We start from the raw sequence: 11,759 nt of genomic DNA, 5'->3' as shown, positions 1-11,759 counted from the left end.
ATATATATATATATATATATATATATATATATATATATCGTGTCATTGACAAACATGACACAATGTTTCCTCTTCGATGCATGAATGTAATATACGATGACTCGTATTTCTTCTTTCAATTGGAGGGGGAAAAAAACTAAGGACAATCCATTTTTCCATCGTGCCCATACCATTAATCCATTTCCTCTCGATCGAACCTCTCATCGTTCCATAATCTCGATCATAATAAGGATTTACGCTTCTGAAATATCCCAACCCTCTAAATACATATTCATTCTAATCCTTCCCCTGAAAATGGGAACCATCCACCGATAAATTCTCCATCCTCCACCGTGATCCACCTCTGTCACAGCGCAACCTGCCACGTGCACGCTGCATCGTGGGCGACTCCTACGACGCTCCGGATGGAAGAATGGTCGACCCCTCTCTTTCTCTCTCTCTCTCTCTCTCTCTCTCTCTCTCTCTGTCTCTGTCTCTGTCTCTGTCTCTCTCTGTGGAGAGGCGAGGTCTAAGGTAAGCCGAAGGCATTGCTCTGTACGACGTACGACACCTAGGCCAGTGTGTGTTTCACGATTTTATGCCGGAGGTAGTTGGAACGAAGGCACATCAAAGGTGCCGCTATCGGTGCAAAGCCGCTTTATGCTCGCGTGTCATTTCTCTACGTGTGCGCCCTGTGTAAGTACACCGCCTGTGTATACGTACCGCTCGGCGACGACGCACGTGCACGGGTATACACGCGTAGAAACCGCGTCGGCCCGCCTCTGCCTTCGAACCGGCCGTGATATATCGTGCCGCCAGATATTGGATCGTATAAATTCCATCGCAGTTTCCAGCGGGGGTGCAACCGAAGTTCGAGGCCGAGATCACGGTTTCGTGGACGACGCTCGTATGCTTTCGTGGACGAGCACCCATTATTACCATACTCTTTCACTTTTACGTCTACTTTCATTCGGTTTTTAATATTGCTCGATGGAATTTTTCTAACTCGAGAAAATTGGATCGTTTCGTGTACGTGGATATGAAAGGCTTCATAAAATTTCCGGTGTTAACGATGGAAATGTTATTTTATCTATATAGTAGGGATCGTTGTCTAATATTTGCGTATATTTTTCTTTTTTTTTTGTTAAAGTATAGAAAAATATTACAAATTACCGTAAATCGTGATGTTATCTTTATACCGATATCCAAATTATTGATTGGATTATTGGATTCATCGATAAACGGTGAACAGCTTTTTGAAAATTATTCTTCTATAATTTGGTGGAAAAATATTTCTAATTTTTCGTCTTATTTTTTTTCACTCTTTTTTATATTATTTCTATTCTCATCTTTATTTAATGAAACGATGTATTTCTATTCTTATTTTACAACTTCAAATCCATTCTAACTAATATTGCTATTGTGAAATTTAAAGATTTTTCTTTTAAGATTTCTACGAAAATCGATTTTATGCCCCCGAATTCCAAAGCGTTCCAATAAAATTTTCGATCAAACTCGTTCGTTTCATTCGTAATCGATGACGTTGTTAGCGAAATGAAAACAATTTAACAACAGAAAATACGTCGAATAAAACCTGTTTTATTTATCACAAAGTCAATAAAATGAGTAATTACACGATTTTCGTTATCGGTCGCATAAAGATCGTTTCTCCAAACGAATTTTCTGAATTAAAACCTTCCATTGAATCGTCATTCCGATAATTTTTTATAATAATTTTCAATGAGAAAAAACAATCAAATAAACACGAATGATTTACCACTAATAATAACAAGTTCTAAAACGCAAGTGACGTATTATCGAGAAATCCGTCGATAAATCTAAGTTCCGTTACGAGGCAATGACATATACAAGGAGTTCAATAAAATCAAGAACGACAGGCGTGCCTGTTTGCACGTTTTCTCTTCAGCACAAAGAAACGAAGACCAATCGGCTATCTCGATGATCGAATTAGCTTGTTGGTCGGTTCGACAAAAAAAAAAAAAAAAAAAAAGAAGATAAAACCGACCTAGGAAGTGATAAGGAAGCGGCGGAAAATGATTTATCTTTGCTGCAACATTTAAAGAGGCTGAGAATGTAAATTATTCAATGTTTTCTTTCTTCGCTTAGAGAAGAGAAACGAAATTTGCATGAATTTATCGCGAAAATAAACGGATAAGCGTCTTTTTAAAAAAATAATTTTCGACATCGTTTCATAATCGAAATTTCTTCACGATGACATTTTTTTTTTTAATGATGAAGATCGTCCTTTTCGCGATAAATTTCTTCACTGATGATAATATCAATTTAAAAATAAATATCTCGTGAAAGGAAATCGACAGGGTTTACTTCTTTTTTTTTTTTTTTTTTTTTTTTGCGCATTACATACCGGAAAAAATAAAGGAGGAAGAAATCTTCTTCGTACGAAATCTTATCTGTATTTAGAATACCTGAGAACCGCGTAGAAGGCAAGTCATTAATTAAATATTTTTATTCAATCGATTACACGTGGATATTGGTTTACCATATGATGAAATTTATATATCGATTTCTCAACAAGTTTGCATTGGACGAAGTCGAAGACAGAGAGGGATTCAGGGCTTTATTTCTATAACACGGTGAGCAGCGCTGCGCCGTTCCGTTTCATCCGACGCAAACTTACATTGCTTGCTTATAACTTAATAAATAAACAGATACTTTTATCAACTTTCGTATTTGTTTTCAAAATGGATTATAACATAACTATTAACATAATTAACTATTAACCAACATTTAACACGATTAACATAATTACAAATATATAAATATAAGAAATACATTGAAATATATATAATCTGATATTAAGAAATTAATATAATATAATTAATCGAAAGTACATTGAGTTTTGAGTTTTCAAAGATTTTTAAGAATTAAAATCGAACGTGTGTTTTTTAATCATCGTCTCTCCCTCGCTTAATCATCCTCCTCAAGACGGACTTCGAGATGATTAATCTTTATTAGTTTATTGCAGAAATATACGGCGGATGGAGAGGAGGAAATATACAAGGCACGGTATCTCGTATCTCGTACGACGACGATCGACCTGCACAGGCAGAAAACCGGTCAACTCGAATATCGAGGGAATCTTATCGCTGTGCAAAGAGCGTGAAGAGGACCACGATGTTGGCGAAGTCGTTCGGCACTTTGATGTGGGTGTGCACGCCGCGATATTACGGTAACACGGATTCCTGGAACTGTTTCGACGAAAACGAGGCCTGACAATCCTTTATTTCCTTAGATAACCGATAATCGGCTCTGTCGACACACGATGATGTCACGGCTCCCGGTTCTGTTCACGATCCCGTGCTCGATCGGCTTCTTGAAAACTCGAAATACACAGTGTACGCTTTTGTCCACTTACTACTCTCTCTTTCTATTCTTTTTTGGGCTTATCGAAGTTTTCTCTTCGATATCGATCGAAGCCATTTTGAATCGTCGATATATATCTTTTTCCTTTCGCGAAAATATTTAATTATCTTTTATAAGAAAAATTTCTTATTTGAAATTTCTTCGTAGTCTTTTTTTTTCCTTGTATCGAATAATAAATAAGATTTATTGGTTTTATTATTTCTATTTTTTGTTTGTTAAAATCTTATCAAGTATTCAAGTAGTAAGTTTTTATTGAAAATGAAACTTGTAATGATGTATTTAAATAGAGGGACCGATTTCTGAATTTTATATAGTATAGTAAATAGTTAGTCTTTTTTATCAATATTCTCTTCGAAATAAGATATCATAGCAATCGCTTGGATGTGTTAAAAGCTTAATGCCCGCCATTAGGCCCGAACGTTGCTTCTGAATAATGTCTGCGTTCAGTTACTCAACGATTTCAATTTAATGACTGAATCAAGCCACTCATCGGCAAAATCTGTTGAATTTCATCGTGTGCCGCTTGTGAATAAAGAGGAGAAGGATAATTTCAACGTTAGCTTTTATATATATATATAATGCTATAAAATGAAATCACGAGTTATCATTTATTATAACCATTGACATAAATAGTTAGGCAAAGATAAATTTTATTTAATTTTATATTTGTGATCGTATAACGAAAAAAATCTGTTAAATCTTTGTCTGTCTAAAACAATTGAAGCTGAAAAGAATACGTACGATTTTAAAAAGTCTATTTTCTGAAACGTGATTCGAAAAAAAAGGAAAGAGAATCAACTTTTGCAACTGGAGCAAAAGGTTAAAACACGTGTGTGCATGTTGCAGGATCTGCCTTCTGTCACTCGACGGTACGGTAAAATACGATGTGAAGAAACATTCCTTGGATAAATTTTACACATCGGTGAAAAATTAGTTAGTCACTTGTGCTGTTTCCTTTTATTTAAAAGTTTCATTTAAAAAATTTTATTCAGTTCATTATCGAATTAAAAATTTATTACATACAATTACATAAATATAATTTTTTCCCTTCTTCTTTCTCTTATCTTTCAAATACTATATAAAGAATGATAGAAGAAGAATCTATAATTAAAAAATTTGTGTTAAATAAAGTAATAATAATGAAAGCGAAAAAAAGACTTTCACTTGTCTGTCTGCATATAAAAATCCCATCAACTGCGCACAAATACAAATAGAGATTCCAAAAATAGAAGCAAAAATTCTCATTTCACCTGATACAATTCCCAGCGACAGATTTTTTTCGAGAAAAAAAAAAAAAGAAGACATCATTTATGTTGAATCATCATAGAACAGAACCTTAATAAGATGAGCAAGCGACTAGGAAACTACTCTACGACCTTGGATCCCTGTTGTCCCAACCACCTACCGACAACCGTTTTAATGAAAATAAGTAATCTCGCAAACAGGAATTGTACCATCGTAAACCGGTGCACGATGACCTCGTAAATATGAAAGTTTCCGGGACTGTAGGTCTCTCGGCTACCTCCGGCTACCCCCGTCCTTTTCCATCCCCATTATCCACCCATTTCTTCATCCTCGTCGGTGTTTATTGCAACGATCCCTGTCCTAAGAAAGTGAAGGAAGGAACGAGGTGGGACACCGAGGATGAAGAGGGAGGGAGAGGAGGCACCAGAGCATAAAGAAACGGGAATGGGTATTCTGGTCCCCATTATAGGGCCCATAAAACACCTTAGGGCGCGTGGCCCCAAGGCCGTTCCAGGCCCTACTTTTATTTCCATTTCGTTCCATTCTGTTGTCAACGGAAACACAACAGCAACAGTGTCGATTGTACTGGTATTGCGATATCGAAGCAATTAGAAACACGCTTTTCCCTCCCGATGTTTCGGAGGAGAAAAATTGGATTCGAAGGAGTAAAAATTTCCTCTCGTCCCTTTTCCAATTTTGAGGAGATAATAAGAGTAATTTTTATTATTGCTTAATTAAAATTAATCGATTAAGAAGATGAAGAGACGAAGGAACGATGATGATACGACTGGGATAATTAGGAACGGAGTTACGAAAAAGTTAGAAGGCGTGGTGCGAGGAGGAACGAGGAGGAGATCGTCGGCCATTTCTTGTCGTTTCTCCGTGAAGAATGCACGGCACGCGAACAGCAGAAATACTCGAAGGGATGACATCGTCTCTCCAAGGACTTGGGGATAGCTCCTTTCGGCCCTGAGCCCAGGGACACGGTCGCGTGGCGTTGACGAATCTGTTTAGTGCCGCCATAATACCCGTCCGGCTTGCTTGCCCTTCGAAAAATTGTCGGATTCGATTCTATGGAGATCTACGAGTTAAGAAGCAACTACCGTGTAAGTTCACTTTTAACGATCTCGCCTACAAAAACTCGTGCTCCGTCGAGATGAAATTCTTATTCTTTCTTTCTTATTCGACAAACTGCTGTTCGATATACAAGAAAAATGATAACGCGAGAAACAAGGAAAATAAAGAGAGAAATAAGAGAGAGAGAGAGAGAGAGAGAGAGAGCCATGAAAGTTAAGCAAATAAAATAATTATATGACAGGATTATGACAGGTTTGGAATGATTATTTTGTATGACTGTCGAGATTTAAAATATACTATGTCTACTATTTTTTTTTAAATTGAAAAATGATAATACGAGAAACAAGAAAACTAAAGAAAAAAGAGAGAGAGAGAGAAAGTTAAATAAATAAAATAATTATATGACAGGATTATGACAGGTTATCGTTTGAAATGATTATTGTATGACTTAAGATTTAAAATATACTATATATGTCTACTATTTTTTTTAAATTGAAAAATGATAACACGAGAAACAAGAAAACTAAAGAGAAAAAAGAGAGAGAGAGAAAGTTAAATAAATAAAATAATTATATGATAGGATTATGACAGGTTATCGTTTGAAATGATTATTTTGACTATCGAGATTTAAAATATGTCTATTTTTTTTTAAATTGAAAAATGATAACACGAGAAACAAAAAAAGAAAACTAAAGAGAAAAAAGAAAGAGAGAAAAAGTTAAGCAAATAAAATAATTATATGACAGGATTATTACAGGTTTGGAATGATTATTTTGTATGACTGTCGAGATTTAAAATATACTATGTCTACTATTTTTTTTTAAATTGAAAAATGATAACACGAGAAACAAAAAAAAAACTAAAGAGAAAAAAGAAAGAGAGAGAAAGTTAAATAAATAAAATAATTATATAACAGGATTATGACAGGTTATCGTTTGAAATGATTATTTTGTATGACTGTCGAGATTTAAAATATACTATGTCTACTATTTTTTTTTAAAACATTGTAGAATTTGTGAATAAAAGTCTATTTATTTCCATTGACTTTGAACATCCATTAAATATATGTTGTTAAATGTTACAATGATATATCTAAAATTATTTTGTATAGTAAATGTAGATTACGTGTACCGTATATCAATAATGATCAATCATCAATAAAGTGAAATCGATCATCTAATGATAAGGATTCACGGAATACTACAACAATAAAATGTTTTAAATTTTAAAATTAAATCGCTGACTGTTTCTAATTCTTTGAATAGATATAATTATCATAAATTCTCTTTAAATCAGTAATATTCTTATTGAAAATCCATTACTACGAAACTACTTGTACTATAAATAGATATCTACAAGAGATACGAAGCCGATACACAATTCCTAAAAATACAATATAACCTGTACGATACACGAGTTGTTACATAATTACGATTGAATTAATCCCAACATCCGTCACAAACTCGAGACTCACTCCGAAATAAAATTCTTCTCTTCTCAAGAATTTCAATTGCATCTTCGCGAGAGATGCACAAATATGAATCTGCGGGACGAGAAAAATTGAGCGGAGTGAAGGGAAGAAAAGATAAGAGATAGATAGAGAGAGAGAGAGAGGGGAAGGAGGAGGAAATACACCGGATCCTCTGATCTCAGCGATTCCATCATCAACGACTCCGGGGCCCCAGGATGGCAGATAAAAGGCAATTGAATTTAAATCATGAATACGAACGAGAACCGAGCGAGAAGGAGGGCAAGATGGGGGGTAGAGAAAGAGAGAGAGAGAGACGAGAGGAGAGGCCAACGTAAGCCCCGACGGCAATCTGGTGGTAGCTTTGTGACGGTAATGGCTTCAACCCCTGGCCTCCAACCCCCGAGGCTTGCACCCCCTTCTCGTTTACCGGCGAACACACGACCCACACGCGCGCAACTCTCGAGATGTCGATTTACCTATACCTACAACAATACTCGAGTTTTTCCAGTAGGAAAAATCTTAATCCCGATCGAGTCTCGTAACCCGGATTTAAAAGGTTCGTTCGAGAAAAAGTGAATAGATATTTTATGGAATCGAGAAAGATTTAATATTTCTTCCTTATTATTTCTTTTTCCTTTTTCTAATCTAACGAGCCTCTTTGGAATTGTTTTATAGTTAATGAAATTTGTATCGATTCTTTTTGCTCCAGGAAGCAAGTTGTTAAAAAAAAATATGACTTCTTATTGGCATTCCTAAAATGAATCAGTTTTCTTCGATTTTTTTTCCTTCAAATTTATGAAAATATTAATCTAATCGGTTTTTCGGTTTTGAATTATTTCTAGAAAAATTGTAATTTAGAAAATATTTATCTATCAAATAAGAGAATTAAAAAGTTAGAAGGAATATCGAGACATTCACGTACCTCGTATATAATATGGATCGAAAGATGGAAGCTGGCAGCAATGGTAGCGTTTCTCCTTGAAAATATCTGAATCGATCTTTCCTTGCCTCGTTGAGGTACCTATGGAAGCCCGGCCACCGGCGTCGCGACGCCTACTCGAGCTCCACCCACGCATCTCGTACATGCGCAACGAAAGTTCGGGGGTTGATATGTCAACGAAACCCTCGTAAATAAAACGTCCCGTTCTTTTTAATCAGCTCGGCAGCAATCAGCTTGTCTACATTTGGGGGCAGAGTAACGTGTTCTCGTAAACGACGTTGGGCAATCGTTTCACCGATTGGCTCCGAGAATCTAACTAAATAATAAAAAGAGTAAAAGAAAATGTAACTAGATTACCGTTTCGTCGAAATGATATTTGATTCCGTATTAAAAACGTATTGATTGTCTTCTCTGTTTTTATTTAGAAACTGAAGAACAATTCTTTCTATGACAAGATTGAATAATATCATTTTTCTGGTTAATATCAAGCTGAATAAAACTCGTGTCGATCGTTTAGAAAGTTTAGTTGATTAGGAATTTTAGTTTAGAAATTTTATTTATTTATCTTGAAAAACGATCAATCAATCCTTTTTAAATAATTTCTTTTGTTAAGCTTCTCGTTTCAGAAATTGAATGGAAAAGTGCTACTACAACGCTACTTAAATTCCAAAATTTTTACCTGCCGTAACGCAATACCAATATTGAGGCACACGTTAAATAAAATTCGTATTCCTTTTGGCCGAGATTAGGAAGCATTCAGGAACCGCTGATGCGCAGCTTACCTGTCCCTCTAATAACAAGAGTACAGTGCGAACGGTACAATGGGCCGTGCTTGTACAGAAGCGGGCATCGTATATAACGACGTGACAATGGTTGCTCACGATACAGTGCAATTTTATGAGAAGTAAGATCGGTTCCGTTTTGCCATCCCTCCGTCCTGGCTTCATGATTTAGGGTATGTTTACCTGCAGTTAAGTACCTTGACGTGTCCATGAAGGCGAGGACGGGCCAATTTGGTGAAAATAAGGGAAACGCCGTAGGGAGGCCACTTCAAACGTCATGAAATCCTAACAGTTTCTGTAAACATGCACGCTTCATCCATCTTTTGGCCCTGCTGGCACGTAATCCGCTCCACATTCACGGTTAAAATCGTGTTCCCCGTGGACGGGGAAAGTTTATCGTACTGACTTTTCGTACTTACCGACTTTTCACCCCCGTTTGTTTGCGGGATACTGCTGCATGTGTTTGCTCTGGATCTACAGATTATATTGGTCTTCCAGTTTTACGCTGCTAATGATAAACAAAGAGACGTTTTAAAGGCATCGTTGTACGAAAATGGACGAAAAAGTATAATTGAAAAAAAGGAAGTATTATTAAAAATATTAAAATTATTTTTAATCCTTTGATATATGAAATTTTTTGGAAATATACATAAATTTTGCTGTAATAATTAATAGAAAGAAAAGAATATATATTAAACGTTTAATTATTAACAATTTTAATAAAAAATTATTACAATTAAGATTGATAATTTGTAGTAAATATTAAAGTTTTATTGGAAATGTTCTAAGAGTTTTGTACTACCAATAATTTTTTTTGTATAATTTGTTCAAAAATTATGATTTTTTTAAATTGTGACAATATGTTAATAATTCTTTGTGTTTTACTTTATACATTTTAAATAATAATGTATTTAAACAAATGATTTGTCAAATCAGATTTTTTAAATATTTTTTATGTATTAAATGATCCATCTTAAAAGAAAACATAAAGAACAGTGAATAAATAACGAAAAATAGAAAAAAGAAATAGATGATCATAAAATATTAATTTTATATTTAAAAAATTTTTAATTTTAAATTTAAAATCATTTAAATCATAATTTTAAATTATAGATATCATTTTCGGACGAGATCTGATTTCAGCCATTTTAAAATCATAAAACATTCCATAATTAATTATTTTCACTTGTGTTATACTTATTACAAATATGTATCAAATGATTTCTCATTTTGATTGAAAAAATTTTTTTTAAGTATTTGATATCGCATTTTTCGAGACTTAATAATACGATTGAGAAGTTTTCTGAAAAAAATGAATTATAAGAAAAATAATAAATAAAGAAAGTTTATAGGAAGTTCCAATTTTCTTTTAAACATTATATCGTTATATCATAATAATATTAATTATAATAAAAAAAAAGATAACAATAATAATTATATTACAAATATTCTATATATTATCAGATGTATAACGATTAATTATAAATTTCAGAAAGTTTCTCAATTGCGAAAATATATCGGTTCAGATGGTCCTCACTTTGATTAAAAATTTTCATTTAAGAGGAATTATACTTATTGATACCATTTATCTCAAAACATTTATTATGCAACAGTCTAATAACCGAGAATAATTTAATTTAATAGGTTGAAAAGTCTTATCTATAGATAATTGTTAATCTTGAAAATTTGATATAAATTTTCGTCGTTATTCTTGTTTTTATTATTTAGCTGATATCAAACAAGTTTAATGTTAATTATAAACCAAAGGCCATAGATATTACATAAAACTGTTGATAGTACTGAAATGTCACGCGAATTAATATAATTGGCACACTTTTAGTTATTTTTCAACATTCATTATAATGATATTTTAGTCATTTGTATTGTAAATACAAAGAGGATATCTTATTATTATTTTCTTAAATCTATTATATTCTTTTATGCTCTGTCATGAAAGATATTAAAATTATATGAAACAATTCAGTCCACAAAAGATACATGTTAATAATGAATATAATTATAAATAAGCAATAATTTACTTAAGTTTAAAGTTTTAATATTTATTAATTACACTTGAAACCTGAGAATACTAATATAATTTCTAAAAATATAATGATTAAAAAAAAAAAATCTAAAACTTTTGTATATTTGATACAAGTTTCTTTCATGGCATATTACAAAGGAAAAATTATAGCCGATTTTCTAAATAGATATTCTTAAATTATTCAATATTAAAATAAATATTTGACGTATCAGTAAAATAATTTAATTATCATTATAGATATTATATTTAAATTTTATATATACATTTAAGCCAACATTACTTTCTTTAATTTATACATTATTCTTTTTTAATGTACATCTACACATAAAGGAATTAATTAATATTCCCCAATTTTAGCACTAGCTAATGTAATTTTTTTTTTAAATTAGAAAAAAAGAATGATTGTAAAGCTATTAAATTTGGTTGATGAATTTCTTTTTTAAATCGATAATTAAAATATTAAAAATAAACGAGTATAAAAAGAAAAATCATAGATGAACACATTACATGTGATCATGGATTTCATTTTGCATACTTTGCCTATTAATTCTCATTTAATTATTAAAAACTCAACTTTAGATTAAATATTAAAACTCATGACATCAAATAAATAAAATAAAGTATATTAAAATGTTATTAAAAAATAGATAGCCTACATGATAACTATATATAATGTTTCTAAAATTATTATTTCCTCTCATTAAGATATAATATTATAAATCATTCACGAATAGATATTTAACTGATTATCAACAAATAATTAACAAATTGATTCTTTTGAAGGAAAAAAAACTTAATGATCAAAAAATAAATACT

This window comes from Apis dorsata, unplaced genomic scaffold (assembly GCF_000469605.1).
Source record: "Apis dorsata unplaced genomic scaffold, Apis dorsata 1.3 scaffold_188, whole genome shotgun sequence".
NCBI classification, from domain to species: Eukaryota; Metazoa; Arthropoda; class Insecta; order Hymenoptera; family Apidae; genus Apis; species Apis dorsata.
The sequence above is the reverse complement of the archived record's forward strand: the minus strand, read 5'-3'. Positions refer to the sequence as shown.